The following is an 18,842-nucleotide window of genomic DNA, read 5'->3' as shown; positions in this document are numbered from 1 at the left end:
TCTTAAGCCATAAAGCCCTTCTAGCTAAAATAGCTAGAGACATAAACCTGACATCAACTCTGATAATATCAAAAATGGCATCACAGATAAAATTATTAGCATGCTGAAGAAGAATAATAATATCATGAGAATCATGATCTGTTACTTGTTGCGCTAAAGTTTCCAACCAAAAAGTTGAAGCTGCAGCAACATCAGCCAATGATATAGCAGGTCTAAGAAGATTACCTGAACACAGATAAGCTTTTCTTAGAAAGGATTCAATTTTCCTATCTAAAGGATCCTTAAACGAAGTACCATCTGACGTAGGAATAGTAGTACGTTTAGCAAGGGTAGAAATAGCCCCATCAACTTTAGGGATTTTGTCCCAAAATTCTAATCTGTCAGACGGCACAGGATATAATTGCTTAAAATGTTTAGAAGGAGTAAATGAATTACCCAATTTATCCCATTCTTTGGAAATTACTGCAGAAATAGCATTAGGAACAGGAAAAACTTCTGGAATAACCACAGGAGATTTAAATACCTTATCTAAACGTTTAGAATTAGTATCAAGAGGACCAGAATCCTCTATTTCTAAAGCAATTAGTACTTCTTTAAGTGAAGAACGAATAAATTCCATTTTAAATAAATATGAAGATTTATCAGCATCAATCTCTGAGACAGAATCCTCTGAACCAGAAGAGTCATCAGAATCAGAATGATGATGTTCATTTAAAAATTCATCTGTAGGGAGAGAAGTTTTAAAAGATTTTTTACGTTTACTAGAAGGAGAAATAACAGACATAGCCTTCTTTATGGATTCAGAAACAAAATCTCTTATGTTATCAGGAACATTCTGCACCTTAGATGTTGAAGGAACTGCAACAGGCAATGGTACTTTACTAAAGGAAATATTATCTGCATTAACAAGTTTGTCATGACAATTAATACAAACAACAGCCGGAGGAATAGCTACCAAAAGTTTACAGCAGATACACTTAGCTTTGGTAGATCCAGCACTAGACAGCGATTTTCCTGTAGTATCTTCTGACTCAGATGCAACGTGAGACATCTTGCAATATGTAAGAGAAAAAACAACATATAAAGCAAAATTATTCAAATTCCTTAAATGACAGTTTCAGGAATGGGAAAAAATGCCAAAGAACAAGCTTCTAGCAACCAGAAGCAAAGAAAAAAAGAGACTGAAATAATGTGGAGACAAAAGTGACGCCCATATTTTTTAGCGCCAAATCAGACGCCCACATTATTTGGCGCCTAAATGCTTTTGGCGCCAAAAATGACGCCACATCCGGAACGCCGACATTTTTGGCGCAAAATAACGTCAAAAAATGACGCAACTTCCGACGACACGTATGACGCCGGAAACGGAAAATAATTTTTTGCGCCAAAAAAATCCGCGCCAAGAATGACGCAATAAAATGAAGCATTTTCAGCCCCCGCGAGCCTAACAGCCCACAGAGAAAAAAGAGTCAAATTTTTGAAGGTAAGAAAAAAATGATTAATTCAAGTGCATTATCCCAAATATGAAACTGACTGTCTGAAAAATAAGGAAAGTTGAACATTCTGAGTCAAGGCAAATAAATGTTTGAATACATATATTTAGAACTTTATAAACAAAGTGCCCAACCATAGCTTAGAGTGTCACAGAAAATAAGATTTACTTACCCCAGGACACTCATCTACATGTTTGTAGAAAGCCAAACCAGTACTGAAACGAGAATCAGCAGAGGTAATGGTATATATAAGAGTATATCGTCGATCTGAAAAGGGAGGTAAGAGATGAATCTCTACGACCGATAACAGAGAACCTATGAAATAGACCCCGTAGAAGGAGATCACTGCATTCAAATAGGCAATACTCTCCTCACATCCCTCTGACATTCACTGCACGCTACGAGGAAAACCGGGCTCCAACTTGCTGCGGAGCGCATATCAACGTAGAATCTAGCACAAACTTACTTCACCACCTCCATCGGAGGCAAAGTTTGTAAAACTGAATTGTGGGTGTGGTGAGGGGTTGTATTTATAGGCATTTTGAGGTTTGGGAAACTTTGCCCCTCCTGGTAGGAATTTATATCCCCATACGTCACTAGCTCATGGACTCTTGCTAATTACATGAAAGAAATAAAAATAACAGGCAGTATGTGAATTCCATGACCTCCCAAATTAGGTATTGGAAACAGAACTCAAAAAGCAACCTAAAGCTACAGACATGCTACACAATCTGGCCAAAACTAAAACAGAATTTAATAACTACCTGATCAAGGAACACCAGAGAAAAGCAACTAGGCTACAACAAAGATACTTTGATGTTAATGATAAAACAGGATCATCCCTAGCGAAGGCCCTCAAAAGAAAGCAGCTAGACACTCATGTATACAAGATGACAGACACATCAGGCCAAACACAAAAGGACAGCATACAAATAGCTGACATTTTCAAACAATATTATGGGAAACTGTATAACATTCCGACAGAGGGTACACAAGAAGACATAGATAATTTCCTAGCTGACATACATCTTAACGAATTAAGTGATGAAGACTCACCAATAACGCCCGAAGAAATTAAAATGGCGTTCAAGAATATGCCAAGTGGCAAAAGCCCAGGTCCAGATGGTTTAAGTATAAAATATTATAAAACGTATATACACCATTTACTAACCCCACTAACCACGTTATTTAATTCTTTACTTAAGGACGGGGGCGTCTCGGACAGCATGCTAGAAGCACACATCACGGTCCTTCCCAAGCCAGGGAAAACCCTAGACAGACCAGAAAATTACAGACCCATTTCACTACTTAATTCGGATATAAAAATATTTGCCAAAGTTTTAGCCACTAGAATAAATAAGTATCTTCCTGATCTGGTACACCCAGACCAAGTGGGGTTTGTGCCTGGACAAGAGGCCCGCGGCAACACCCTTAGGACCTTCCAATTAACCACATTTGCAAAATTAAACAATATACAAATGGCCCTTATCTCTACAGACGCAGAGAAGGCATTTGATAGAGTAAATTGGCAATTCCTTAAATCAGTCCTTCACAAAATGAATTTTAATGACTGGTTTATTCAGCTAATCCTTACTTTATACCAAAAACCCACTGCAAAAGTAAAAGTAAATGGTCTACTCTCAGAAAAATTCCTAATCCGGAATGGAACAAGGCAGGGCTGCCCACTATCCCCCATACTTTTTGCACTCACATTAGAAGTTCTAGCACAGAGAATCAGGGACGATAGACAAGTTACAGGCCTCACCATCGCTTCTAGAAATTACAAACTGACGTTATACGCAGATGATGTTTTACTCACATTGACAAATGTTGACAGATCACTACCCAGGGCATTAGAGATTTTTAAAGCTTATGGGAGGGTTTCAAACTTTCAGCTAAACCTCTCTAAGTCCGAATTATTAAATATATCATGTGACGCAACAACATTAGATGACATACTACAGACATGCCACCTCAGAAGGCAGGACACCAAAATGAAATATTTAGGTATTTATCTAGCAACAGACCAACAAGAGGTCTTTCAGGCAAATTACAGGCAAAAACTGGCAAAAACAAAACAATATCGTGGATGGGTAGGATTAACGTCATTAAGATGAACGTTATGCCAAGACTCCTATACCTTCTACAAACGACACCCATACCCCTGCCACATAGATATTTAAATAAAATTCAAAACTTAATAGAACAATATGTTTGGGGGGTATTAGACCAAGAATTCCCAAAAAAACACTTTACTTGCCAAGGGACAGAGGAGGTCTAGGCCTGCCAAACCTAGAGGTATACAAACAGGCGATAACATTGCGTAGATTGCTAGACTGGTGCTGTAATGATCAGAACAAAATTTGGGTACAACTGGACCGAGCTCTGTTAGGCACAGGGAACGCGGGAGGCACAGCATGGCTATCTAAAAAAGATAGACCATACACAGCAGAACAGTATCCATTGTATATAGACTTTTTCACTACCTGGGATAAACTTATGAACACCTCAGTGAACATATCCTCACACTTCTCGCCCCTGACTCCTATAAGTCACAACCCCGCGCTACCCTGGAACTACAGGGAACCTGATATGACACTAAACATCCCATTCGGGGCATGGACACTCTCGGCTCTGACAGAGGGAGGTAAATTGAAACCACTTGGGAAAATAAAAGACACAGAGATAGGCGACAACATGAATTGGCTGACGCACTCGCAGTTAAGCCATTTTCTGACAACACACAATCAAAAACATAATTTACTCAGGCAAACCACCACATTTGAAAACCTCTGCCTACGCGACACACCGACAGACCATGCAATATCCATACTATACAAGTTATTGATAATAGAAGATGCACAAACATTGCCCACATTCACCAAAGCATGGGAAAAGGAATTACACCTAGATATTGAGTTGCAGGAATGGCTGACGGCATTCCAGATCACAAAAAAATCATCAATCTCAACTAGGGTGCAAGAATCAAGTTATAAATTATTATCAAGATGGTATCTCACTCCCATAAGGCTAAAGCAAATATATAAAACAACTACAGGGAAGTGCTGGAGGGAGTGCGGGGGCGAAGGCACTTTGACACACATCTGGTGGGAATGTCCAGGCCTAGACCGATTTTGGACAGAGTTACTGGAACACATTAGATTAGAAACAGGGAAAGGCTTACAGAATTGCCCCAAGACCCTGTTGTTCCTTTCACTACCCAGCCTTGAGAATAAAGCTGCGATTGCACTTAGATTAGTCATGTTGAATGGGGCAAAAATGCTGATACCAAAGCATTGGAAAAGCAAACATGTACCATCGGTTGAGGAATGGAAAAGACAGGTGGACACTTTACTACATCTAGAAAGATACCACCACACACAGAATAATACATTAGACACACACAAAAATATGCTAATGCAGTGGAGGGAATGTCAGAGACCTGATAGACCACAGATCTGAGGCCACCAAGATCCAACTTTATAGAGATTACAAACCAAGCTATAGCCTCAGGAAGAAGGTGGCACAGAGAAGGCCACAGTAGTTACATCCAGATAGGACTGTGGTCCCCTTGCAGAAAAAGAATTATATGAACTTGGTATGTTCTCATAATTGTTGTAGTTGCTTGTTTGTAGTTAAACACACTAAATGTTGCACTGTTTGGTACAATATAGACTAGCTGGGCGTAGTTAGAGCTGCACTGGTTTATGGACACTGAAGAAAACGGACAATATGGATAGATATTAGTAGATAGTTTTATTATGTATCAGAAGCAATAAGATTGAAATGTTAACACTGATCTGTAAAGTAAACAATGATGACAATTTGTATTATTTCTTTTAAAGGAAGGGAAGAGGGGGGTTGTACCTTTGACTGAATTTCAATAAAGCTTATTTAAAAAAAAAAACAATACAGAACCTAATCTCCACGAGTGATAATACAGCCTCATATAACAAATACCAATAGATCACTATAATAGCTACTAGGAAATCTGCAAAAACTGACAAAAATGGAAAATCTTCCAGCAGTCCAGCCTCCCTGAAATGTTTCTTTGGCACACAAGAAACTAACAACCCCAAATCACCAGGATCCTCGCAAGAGGGCTCCCCATTGACACACCAGCAGCAACTGGACAACATAACCATGCAGCAACAGCTGTCTCTCCTACAAACAACTATGGATAAACTACTGTCTAAAACAGACATAGCAGATCTGAAGCAATTCATACAGAACTAAATCACAACAGTTAAGAAAGAAATTAACAGTCTAGGCTCTAGAATAGAAGACCTGGAAACTAGCCAGGATTCTATTTCCACCATGTTATCTAATGCTGAATCAGGCCTAACACAACAAGCATTCTTGATATGTTCTCTCCAAGAGAAGGTAGAGGACCTTGAAAATAGGGGGAGGAGGAACAACCTGAGAATAAGAGGAATACCCGAAGAGATTACAAACGACACCCTCCATCCCTATCTCATCCAATTCTTTAATACGGTGACCAATACTACAACATTCACAGAACTGTCCATAGAACGAGCTCACAGAGCACTGCGACCATGTCCTAAACCAGATGCCCCACCTAGAGGCGTCAGTCAAACTACTTCATTACAAAGAAAGAGAATCAATCTGGAATGCAGCTAGAATGACGCACCCTTTACAATTCCTGAACAAGGACTTACAAATTTACCAAGATTAATGCCCAACGACAATAGAAAGAAGAAAGCCACTGAAATGTATCATCTCAGTGCTCCAAGATAATAAAATAAAATACCACTGGGGCTTCCTCTTTAGTTTGATTATTCCCTGAGACGGAAAAATACTGCTATACAAGGACATCTTAGATTTAAGCAACATCTCTAAATCCCTAGGACTCTCATTTCAACCACCACCGGATCTTACTGGGGATATGTCTACTTCAAACCCCAATGACTCCTCATCTTCTAACCAAGCATCATCCTGGACAACTGTCACCAGAGGGAAAAAATAGCAGAAGTTCAACATTCACTTTGCCATCCATCTGTTGCAACGGACGCTCACCAGATGTTATGATAAGAATTTCTTATATACACCTTATATATCATGTGTTCTTGTACTTACCCTATGCTATCCTAGATATTATTATCCGTTCTTTCTGGACAATTGCTCCAAATAAGATGATAATGATGCAGGCTTGCTTAAACTAATTTGTATATGTCAAGAGACTTCATCAAGGGCCGGACTCTGAGCTTATTATACATATAGGCAATTTTGCATTGGCGATGGGAGGGAGAGGCATCCCCATGTATCTCTCGCATCTCTCCATACGAGGGATGCTGCTTATTTGCTTTCATGATGTTATGTTTTTTGTTGTTGTAATGTTTTTCATGTTTTATTATGTTGAATTACTGGAACGAAAAAAGCACAGAGCGCATCCACGACTCAAGGTGAATCAAATAACATAATTTATGTAAGAACTTACCTGATAAATTCATTTATTTCATATTAGCAAGAGTCCATGAGCTAGTGACGTATGGGATATACATTCCTACCAGGAGGGGCAAAGTTTCCCAAACCTTAAAATGCCTATAAATACACCCCTCACCACACCCACAAATCAGTTTAACGAATAGCCAAGAAGTGGGGTGATAAGAAAAAAGTGCGAAAGCATATAAAATAAGGAATTGGAATAATTGTGCTTTATACAAAAAAATCATAACCACCACAAAAAGGGTGGGCCTCATGGACTCTTGCTAATATGAAAGAAATGAATTTATCAGGTAAGTTCTTACATAAATTATGTTTTCTTTCATGTAATTAGCAAGAGTCCATGAGCTAGTGACGTATGGGATAATGACTACCCAAGATGTGGATCTTTCCACGCAAGAGTCACTAGAGAGGGAGGGATAAAATAAAGACAGCCAATTCCTGCTGAAAATAATCCACACCCAAAATAAAGTTTAATGAAAACATAAGCAGAAGATTCAAACTGAAACCGCTGCCTGAAGTACTTTTCTACCAAAAACTGCTTCAGAAGAAGAAAACACATCAAAATGGTAGAATTTAATAAAAGTATGCAAAGAGGACCAAGTTGCTGCTTTGCAAATCTGATCAACCGAAGCTTCATTCCTAAACGCCCAGGAAGTAGAAACTGACCTAGTAGAATGAGCTGTAATCCTTTGAGGCGGAGTTTTACCCGACTCGACATAGGCATGATGAATTAAAGATTTCAATCAAGATGCCAAAGAAATGGCAGAAGCTTTCTGGCTTTTTCTAGAACCAGAAAAGATGAAAAATAGACTAGAAGTCTTTCGGAAAGACTTAGTAGCTTCAACATAATATTACAAAGCTCTAACAACATCCAAAGAATGCAATGATTTCTCCTTAGAATTCTTAGGATTAGGACATAATGAAGGAACCACAATTTCTCTACTAATGTTGTTAGAATACACAACCTTAGGAAAAAATTCAAAAGAAGTTCGCAACACCGCCTTATCCTGATGAAAAATCAGAAAAGGAGACTCACAAGAAAGAGCAGATAATTCAGAGACTCTTCTTGCAGAAGAGATGGCCAAAAGAAACAAAACTTTCCAAGAAAGAAGTTTAATGTCCAAATGAATGCATGGGTTCAAAAGGAGGAGCTAGAAGAGCCCCCAGAACCAAATTCAAACTCCAAGGAGGAGAAATTGACTGAATGACAGGTTTTATACGAACCAAGTCTTGTACAAAACAATGAATATCAGGAAGATTAGCAATCTTTCTGTGAAAAAGAACAGAAAGGGCAGAGATTTGTCCTGTCAAGGAACTTGCGGACAAACCTTTATCTAAACCATCCTGAAGAAACTGTAAAAAATTCTCGGAATTCTAAAAGAATGCCAGGATAAATGATGAGAAGACACTAAGAAATACAAGTCTTCCAGACTCTATAATATATCTCTCTAGATACAGATTTACGAGCCTGTAACATAGTATTAATCACAGAGTCAGAGAAACCTCTTTGACCAAGAATCAAGCATTCAATCTCCATACCCTTAAATTTAAAGATTTGAGATCCTGATGGAAAAAAGGACCTTGCGACAGAAGGTCTGGTCTTAACGGAAGAGTCCATGGTTAGCAAGAGGCCATCCGAAAAAGAATCCGTCCATGCTGGAGCTACCAGCAGAACGAGCATTCCTTCAGAATCTTGGAGATTACTCTTGGAAGAAGAACTAGAGGCGGAGAGATATAGGCAGGATGATACTTCCAAGGAAGTGATAATGCATTCACTGCCTCCGCCTGAGGGTCCCGGGATCTGAACAGATACCTGGGAAGTTTCTTGTTTAGATGAGAAACCATCAGATCTATTTCTGGATGTTCCCACATTTGAACAATGTGAAGAAATACCTCTGGGTGAAGAGACCATTCCCCCGGATACAACGTTTGACGACTGAGATAATCCGCTTCCCAATTGTCTATACCTGGGAAATGAACCGCAGAGATTAGACAGGAGCTGGATTCCGCCCAAACCAGAATTCGAGATACTTCTTTCATAGCCAGAGGACTGTGAGTCCCTCCTTGATGATTGATGTATGCCACAGTTGTGACATTGTCTGTCTGAAAACAAATGAACGACTCTCTCTTCAGAAGAGGCCAAGACTGAAGAGCTCTGAAAATTGCACGGAGTTCCAAAATATTGATCGGTAATCTCACCTCCTGAGATTCCCAAAGCCCTTGTGCCGTCAGAGACCCCCACACAGCTCCCCAACCTGTAAGACTTGCATCTGTTGAAATTACAGTCCAGGTTTGAAGAACAAAAGAAGCCCCCTGAACTAAACGATGGTGATCTGTCCACCACGTCAGAGAGTGTCGTACAATCGGTTTTAAAGATATTAATTGAGATATCTTTGTGTAATCCCTGCACCACTGGTTCAGCATACAGAGCTGAAGAGGTCGCATGTGAAAATGAGCAAAGGAGATCGCGTCCGATGCAGCAGACATAAGACCTAAAATTTCCATGCATAAGGCTACCAAAGGGAATGATTGTGACTGAAGGTTTTGACAAGCTGATATCAATGTTAGACTTCTCTTGTCTGACAAAGACAGAGTCATAGACACTGAATCTACCTGGAAACCTAAAAAGGTTACCCTTGTCTGAGGAATCAATGAACTATTTGGTAAATTGATCCTCCAACCATGATCTTGAAGAAACAACACAAGTCGATTCGTATGAGATTCTGTTAAATGTGAAGACTGAGCAAGTACCAAGATATCGTCCAAATAAGGAAATACCAATACCCTGTTCTCTGAATACAGACAGAAGGGCACCGAGAACCTATGTAAAAATTCTTGGAGCTGATGCTAAGCCAAACGGTAGAGCCACAAAACTGGTAATGCTTGTCTAAAAAAGAGAATCTCAGAAACTAAAAGTGATCTGGATGAATCGGAATATGCAGATATGCATCCTGTAAATCTATTGTAGACATATAATGCCCTTGCTGAACAAAAGGCAGGATAGTCCTTACAGTTACCATTTTGAATGTTGGTATCCTTACATAACGATTCAATATTGATAGATCCGGAACTGGTCTGAAGGAATTGACCTTCTTTGGTACAATGAAGAGATAGAATAAAACCCCAGTCCCTGTTCCAGAACTGGAACTGGCATAATTACTCCAGTCAACTCTAGATCTGAAACACATTTCAGAAATGCTTGAGCCTTTGCTGGGTTTACTGGGACACGGGAAAGAAAAAAATCTCTTTGCAGGAGGCCTTAACTTGAAGCCAATTCTGTACCCTTCTGAAACAATGTTCTGAAACCAGAGATTGTGAACGGAATTGATCCAAATTTCTTTGAAAAGAACGTAAACTGCCCCATACCAGCTGAGCTGGAATGAGGGCCGCACCTTCATGGGGACTTAGGAGCTGGCTTTGGGTTTCTATAAGGCTTGGATATATTCCAAAGTGAAGAAGGTTTCCAAACTGATACCGCTCCTGAGGATGAAGAATCAGGCTTTTGTTCCTTGTTGTGATGAAAGGAACGAAAACAATTATTAGACCTAAATTTACCTCAGATTTTTTATCCTGTGGTAAAAAAGTTCCCTTCCTTCCAGTAACAGTTGAGATAAAAGAATCCAACTGAGAACCGAATAATTTATTACCCTGGAAAGAAAGGGATAGCAAAGTTGACTTAGAAGACATATCAGCATTCCAAGTTTTAAGCCATAAAGCTCTTCTAGCTAAAATAGTTAGAGACATATACCTGACATCAATTCTAATGATATCAAAGATGGCATCACAAATAAAATAATTAGCATGTTATAGAATAATAATGCTATGAGAATTATGATCTGTTACTTGTTGCGCTAAAGCTTCTAACCAAAAAGTTGAAGCTGCAGCAACATCCGCTAAAAATATAGTAGAGACAGCCCCATTAACCTTAGGGATTTTGTCCCAAACTCTAATCTGTCAGATGGCACAGGATATAATTGCTTAAAACGTTTAGAAGGAGTAAATGAATTACCCAAATTATTCCATTCCCTGGAAATTACTTCAGAAATAGCATCAGGGACAGGAAACACTTCTGGAATAACTACAGGAGATTTAAAAACCTTATTTAAACGTTTAGTTTTAGTATCAAGAGGACCAGAATCCTCTATTTCTAATGCAATTAATACTTCTTTAAATAAAGAACGAATAAATTCCATCTTGAACAAATACAAAGATTTATCAGCATCAACCTCTGAGACAGAAACCTCTGAACCAGAAGAAACATTATCAGTATCAGAATGATGATGTTCATTTAAAAATTCATCTGAAAAAAGAGAAGTTTTAAAAGACTTTTATGTATACTAGAAGGAGAAATAACAGACATAGCCTTCTTAATGGATTTAGAAACAAAATCTCTTATGTTATCAGGAACACTCTGAGTATTAGATGTTGACGGAACAGCAACAGGTAATGTAACAGTACTAAAGGAAATTTTATCTGCATTAACAAGTTTGTCATAACATTTAATACAAACAACAGCTGAAGGAACAGATACCAAAAGTGATACACTTAGCTTTGGTAGCTCCAGCACCGGGCAGCGATTTTCCTGAAGTATCTTCTGACTCAGTTGCAACGTGGAACATCTTGCGATATGTAATAGAAAAAACAACATATAAAGCAAAATTGATCAAATTCCTTAAATGACAGTTTCAGGAATGGGAAACAAAATGCCAGTGAACAAGCTTCTAGCAACCAGAAGCAATAAATAATGAGACTTAAATAATGTGGAGACAAAAGTGACGCCCTTATTTTTTTAGCGCCAAATAAGACGCCCACATTATTTGGCGCCTAAATGCTTTTTGGCGCCAAAAATGACGCCACATCCGGAACGCCGACACTTTTGACGCAAAAGAACGTAAAAAATGACGCAACTTCCGGCGACATGTATGACGCCGGAAACAGAAAAAAAAAATTTGCGCCAAAAAAGTCTGCACCAAGATTGACGCAATAAAATGAAGCATTTTCAGCCCCCGCGAGCCTAACAGCCCACAGGGAAAAAGTCTAATTTTTTAAGGTAAGAAAAAATGATTGAATCAAATGCATTATCCCAAATATGAAACTGACTGTCTGAAAAGTCAAGGCAAATAAATGTTTGAATACATATATTTAGAACTTTATAAAAAAGTGCCCAATCATAGCTTAGAGTGTCACAGAAAATAAGACTTACTTACCCCAGGACACTCATCTACATGTTTGTAGAAAGCCAAACCAGTACTGAAACGAAAATCAGCAGAGGTAATGGTATATATATAAGAGTATATCGTCGATCTGAAAAGGGAGGTAAGAGATGAATCTCTACGACCGATAACAGAGAACCTATGAAATAGACCCCGTAGAAGGAGATCATTGCATTCAAATAGGCAATTCTCTCCTCACATCCCTCTGACATTCACTGCACACTGAGAGGAAAACCGGGCTCCAACCTGCTGCGGAGCGCATATCAACGTAGAATCTAGCACAAACTTACTTCACCACCTCCATAGGAGGCAAAGTTTGTAAAACTGATTTGTGGGTGTAGTGAGGGGTGTATTTATAGGCATTTTAAGGTTTGGGAAACTTTGCCCCTCCTGGTAGGAATGTATATCCCATACGTCACTAGCTCATGGACTCTTGCTAATTACATGAAAGAAAACAATTTATTCAGAGCACATAATATGTTGCACTTACAAGAAGTATTAAAAAAATGAAGCCTGGGGGGGCGGAGCCAACTACCACAGAAGCAGGACGCACATCTTAAGAGCTCCTAATATCTACCACGATCTTACTAAGTTTTATTATTGATAACACCCTCCCGTGTCTTTATATTGGAGATTTATATTGAAGACTACCTTCCGGATACAGTTAGAGGAATCCTACAGCGTTATACATCTAAACTTTTTCAACCCTAGCTCTATACCTTCTGGGGAAAAGCCGAGTATATGAAAGCATGGCCGCATTCTTTCTTTCTCAGCTACAGGAGTTATTGGCTCAGCATAATGACTCTCTTTTGGAAGCAGTGGCTGAGGCTTTTAGACCTTCCGTTACCTATACTACTGTTCCGGATGTTTTAACTGTCTGCGAGGAGAAGTACGCAGCAGGTCTGATTGCCATGCAGCAGCCGCCATCTTTGCTGCTTACACAGGGATCTCCCTCATTACCCTACACTAAAAATGAGCTTGAAAGGCGAGAAGCTGATGGAGGGCTGAACTCTATCTCAGTACTACAAGACCCGCTGCTGGATGCGCTTTGCAGTGGTTTAGAGAGGACACAGACAACAGAAGATCATCTCCGCATGACTACAAGATTAACCCAGCATGAGGCGGTGAGCTCTCTCCTTGCGACAAGCGCAAATGGAACTACAGAGAGGGCCTATAAGGATCCTACAGCGAGCCAGGCACCTAACAATCTGAGTTACCCCCAGCTAAAGTCAACGTTGTCTTCAATTGAAGAGAGGATGGTGAGGCCACTCACAAAAACAAGCCAGGCGCACAGATCTCCCAGCCTTACAACTGGGCTAAATATCACTACAGACTTACTCACAGCCCGCTTCCCACCGCGCCTCTCCGGGAGTTGTGGAGATGTATGCAATAACCCCGGTACTTCTCCCATACCTCTCCCAGCATCAAATCAGTGTAGAGAAGACCGGGCTGATCCCCTGCTGCAATGTGCAACCGGAGTGGGATAGACATTTATGAGACCCATGGGTGACAAAACGCTTCTGCCTATTTGTTTTGAGCTTGTGCTTGGCTTCCATTTAACTCTCTATCCTTGACTCCTTTTTTTTTTTTTTTTTAGTTTGTCCTATAGAGTAAATATAAGTTTATTATTATTTCTTGTTTGGGGCTCTACTATTACAATTTGTATGCATCAGGGTGTGGCATGTACTAGATTAGCTGATGTATGAGCAATGCAGCATATGTTGCAGCATATTATTTTTACCGGGCACAGGGGTTTTCCCCCCAGTAAAACCTAAAGTTCTTCTATTTCTAGGTACAAGCTATATTAATATGTTTAATCATATATAGTTATATAGCTCCAGATATATATATAATAGCTGTCTATATGATGATAGAGCAAGGACAGACTCACATTGCATACACTGAGGATGTTATTACATTAGTTGGTTGTACCCTTAAAGGCTATAGGCTTATTTGGCTGAGTTCTATGTACCTCTACGATTTTTGTGATTTTATACACATACTGCTTTACATGTGATATATAGATCATAATAGTTTACATATGAAGTATAAGTACTATGTTGCTTGCAATTAGATTCTATCATATTGGGGTGCTATATTGATAATCTGACTCCTATACCATACACAAACCTCTGCTTCTCCATGTTTATTACACTGCATGTTTATGCCCCTTATTGTTTACTTGCACCTTCCATGTTATAAGTATATTTTAAACATCTCATCACATAATAACCCTATGTCTGCATTCTATGCTTGTGACGTTCCGTGCCTGCGGCCGGGGTGACGGGACGCCTATATTTTATAAATATATAGATCTAAAGCATAATTCTAGACATAGTTTTCCGCCAGAATGCAAATTACTGTACTTGAGTAATGTTTATATTGCCCTTTATGGTAGAACTCTAGCCATGTTTACAATATTCCATTTATATCTGCCATATAACCACGACAGACATATGTGATCTCAGTATTATTAATATTAAATTGATTTTCTTTGCCTATATATACAGGAGTGCTAGAATCATAATAGTAAGTGAGCACTCTGGTTTACTCAGATGAAACATGTGGCACCTACTTAGCAGGCTAGTCCTATCTGTTGGAGTGGAGTTGCCCTCAGATCCACCTTAATTATTATATAGTGACTACCATATATTGTCAAATTAATATCCCACCTAGTTGGAGCTTAGCTGATCTGGAAAGAGATTAGAAGTTACAAATAACTTGTCCTTAGGCTTGGCAGCTTAGCTCACAAGTACCCTACTAGATGCTCCTCCGGTTTAACTTAAGATTTAGTGTGTAAACCCATAACTTGCTGGGGGGAACATAGCTATACTGCGATGCACAATTATAGCCGGAAGCTTATCACTCTGTCTTGGGTGTAGGCAGGTCCTGCACTATTATTAGCATCTACGCCCTTATTATATACAGCATCTTGATTAAGCTCCATAAACTAAGTTAGCCCTTTGAATATAATACTTGAGGCCCTCCAGACCAGGCATACCCTTAGCCCAATATTTATTTAGAATATAAGACGTTTACCACACTTCAAATAACCACCTCCCCCCCCCCCCCTCTATCTTATAATGTACCTCCTAGGTAAGGAGGCCTATCTATGCGGTCTTTCTAACCAGTACCGCAACCTACCCCATCTATTTTCTATGTTTCTATGTGCAGCTTTTCACTCTACCACAAAATTGACTCTATTTCTCCTACTTAGTCAAGCGAAACTGTTAAGCTTCACTTACAAATTGAGTTACAAGTTTTAAGTTTAGTATTTTCAATTTCATCACACTACTTATATATTACAAAAACTTGTTTTGCTGTGTTATAAAAAAAAATAAAAAAAATAAGGAAGACACATGAAGACCATTCACTACTTACACATTGTGCAATATATGCCATAACTATTGTTTATATTTGACTTACTTTGAGAATTTTGAATACATTTCATTGGCAAGTTTGTGTATTATAAACATTCCTACAGATCTAGCTTATGTATAATTTTACATTCCTGTATATTCTCATGTTTATATGGCTTCGTGATAATATGCATGTAACCTTATTGCTTTTTCTTTGTCTTCAATAAAAAGAATATTAAAAAAAAAAAAAAAAAATCGTCATACATAAGCAAAATATGAAATGTTTTGCAGCGAGGAAATAAAACCCTTAAATAACTTAAAAAAAAAAAAAAAAAAAAAAAAAAAAAAAAAAATGAAGCCTTTATAACACAAATTTGACCAGTCAGCTCAAAGGACTCAACTTTTGGAGTGATCGTCAGCTGGAAACAATGTCCATACTCTGTATCAAGTGTTTCTTACTTGCAGGCTTTTTATCCCAGTTTCTTTTGAGTTCCAATGCGGCTGCAGGAAACAGTAGTGAGTGTCTCTACAAACGACAGGCTGCTCCTCCGTCTACGCATTTCGTCCCGCCTATTGGGACTTTTTCAAGACCCAGAGATCAGCTAATCCTGTGCGGCAGAATCCTCCCTTATGTATGCGCCCCCGACACACCTCTTGCATGTTGCGTAGTGGCGTAGTGGTTTGCTTGCTTGCACACCCCTCTGGTAGACCAATATATGCTCAGTACATCAGAGCCTTTTTTCCATTGAATGTCCATGTACTCATACTACAAAAATATTGCACAGCGGTATTGCCTGAAACAATACTTGCATTAATATATATGGGGATCATAAATACTATCACATTAATGCAACAGTAATCATTACATAGCGCTATACATAATAACATGATTCTTCATTCAAAGCAAATAAAAGCAACAAACAACAATATATATACTATTACAATATATAAAAATTTCACTAATAAAGAAACTTCAGTTTCTTTATTAGTGAAATTTTTATATATTGTAATAGTATATATATTGTTATTAGAAAAGAAGCGCAAGCCTCCTCCAGTTTAAAATTTCATCTTTATTATACAAACTTTAAAATTCCAGCAGCAGGAAACAAGAACAGCAGTGAAAGGTCTGACTAGTTTCGGCTATCCACCGTAATCGTAAACCACACACACCCCTGAGTTGATGTCATACCTTGGCGCCGGGATGTACTGAGCTAGAGGAACATCGGCGAGTTTGCACGCTGTGTATATGATCTCTACCACTGGTTCCTGGTGCAGCTTTTGGGCGTTCGACAGCCTTGGTGATCTTGGATAACGGCAGAAGGGTGAGTTAACAGTTATACCCTACTCCGCGACAGTGGATGCCTTATTTCCATCACTACGGGGAGTTTGTGTGTGTTGATTACTGCAAGGTACCGCCAACAATTGACTGAACTGGTTCTATTTTTGTCTGAATTGTGTTGATACTGGATTGCTCTGTTATGTGCAAGAAATCAAAGTGTCAAATTGGGATACACTAGACACAGCTAGGGAATATTTTCTTTGTCACTATATATATTGTTGTTCGTTGATTTTATTTGCTTTGAATGAAGAATCATGTTATTATGTATAGCGCTCTTCCTCTAGGCAGACAGGAATGACACTGATTGTTATACCAGCTTGAAAAACACTATGTAATGATAACTGTTGCATTAATGTGATAGTATTTATGATCCCCATATATATTAATGCAAGTATCGTTTCAGGCAATACCGCTGTGCAATATTTTTGTAGTATGAGTACAGGGACACTCAATGGAAAAAAGGCTCTGACGTACTGAGCATATATTGGTCTACCAGAGGGGTGTGTAAGCAAGCAAACCACTACGCCACTACGCAACACGTAAGAGGTGTGTCGGGGGCGCATACATAAGGGAGGATTCCGCCGTACAGGATTAGCTGATCTCTGGGTCTTGAAAAAGTCCCAATAGGCAGGACGAAATGCGTAGACAGAGGAGCAGCCTGTCGTTTGTAGAGACACACACAACTGTTTCCTGCAGCCGCATTGGAACTCAAAAGAAACTGGGAGAAAAAGCCTGCAAGTAAGGAACGCTTGATACAGAGTATGGACATTGTTTCCAGCTGACGATCACTCCAGAAGTTGAGTCCTTTGAGCTGACTGGTCAAATTTGTGTTATAAAGGCTTCATTTTTTAAAACTTCTTGTAAGTGCAACATATTATGTGCTCTGAATAAATTATTATTTGATTCACCTTGAGTCGTGGATGCGCTCTGTGCTTTTTCGTTCCAGTGTGTTGAAGTCAGCGCACCCCTGAGTGCCCTGTGAGAAGGAACAGCACCACTACCTCAAAAGTTAAGGAGAAATTCACTGAGAGGATAGAATAGATCCTAGTGGAGTTATTACATTACTGGTATTATTTCTACCTTACTCCTTAACTCATGAAGTAAGTGCCTGTTGGGTTTTTTTATGTTTCAATATGTAATTTAAGTGTGTTTAACTGCAACTATATTGATCGTGATATCTATATTAAGCATATTGTGACTATTTAAGGCAGATATAAATCTTAGAGATACCAATACTGATATAAATTATCTATTACACTCCTATTGAAGTTTTATTTTTACCACCAGTTATTTGGGGTCAATTATTTATATAAATTGTACAGACAGCTAGCGCAGTAAGTTTTGTGTAAATTATGTTGAATTATTTGCACTATGTGTCCACCACACAATGTATCCACGATACAACCCTTCAGATAAAGGTTTATATATACCACTAGATAAAACCCCTAGTTTCACCAATAGTAACTCCCATGGCATCACACAAACTAGACCAGAAAGGTAACAACTTTTTAAAAATTATAACCACCAATGCCAAAGGTTTAAATTCCCCTAGGAAAAGGTCTACAGCTCTATCAGACTTTAAGCGCCACTCTAGCGATATAGTCTTATTGCAAGAAACCCACTTTCTCAAGGGCAAAGAACCAAAGACATTCCATAACAAGTATGGAAAAACGTACTATGCTTCACACCAGGAAAAAAAAATCCAGGGGGTAGGAATATTAATTAAAGCAAACATCCCCTTCCATGTACTGAATATAGTTAAAGATAGCGATGGAAGATATATTCTCATTGCGGGTCTCCTATATGGCCGACCAGTTACCATAGTTTCTATATATGCACCAACTATCAAACAACACAACTTTCTTAAACACCTCTCCAACATAATCCTAGAACATCAAAAGCGCACATTAATAGTAGGAGGTGATCTAAATGTACCCCTGAACCCGAAGCTAGACTGTTCCACAAAAAAAAC

This window comes from Bombina bombina, chromosome 1 (assembly GCF_027579735.1).
Source record: "Bombina bombina isolate aBomBom1 chromosome 1, aBomBom1.pri, whole genome shotgun sequence".
Lineage (NCBI taxonomy): Eukaryota > Metazoa > Chordata > Amphibia > Anura > Bombinatoridae > Bombina > Bombina bombina.
Note: the sequence above shows the minus strand (reverse complement) of the source record.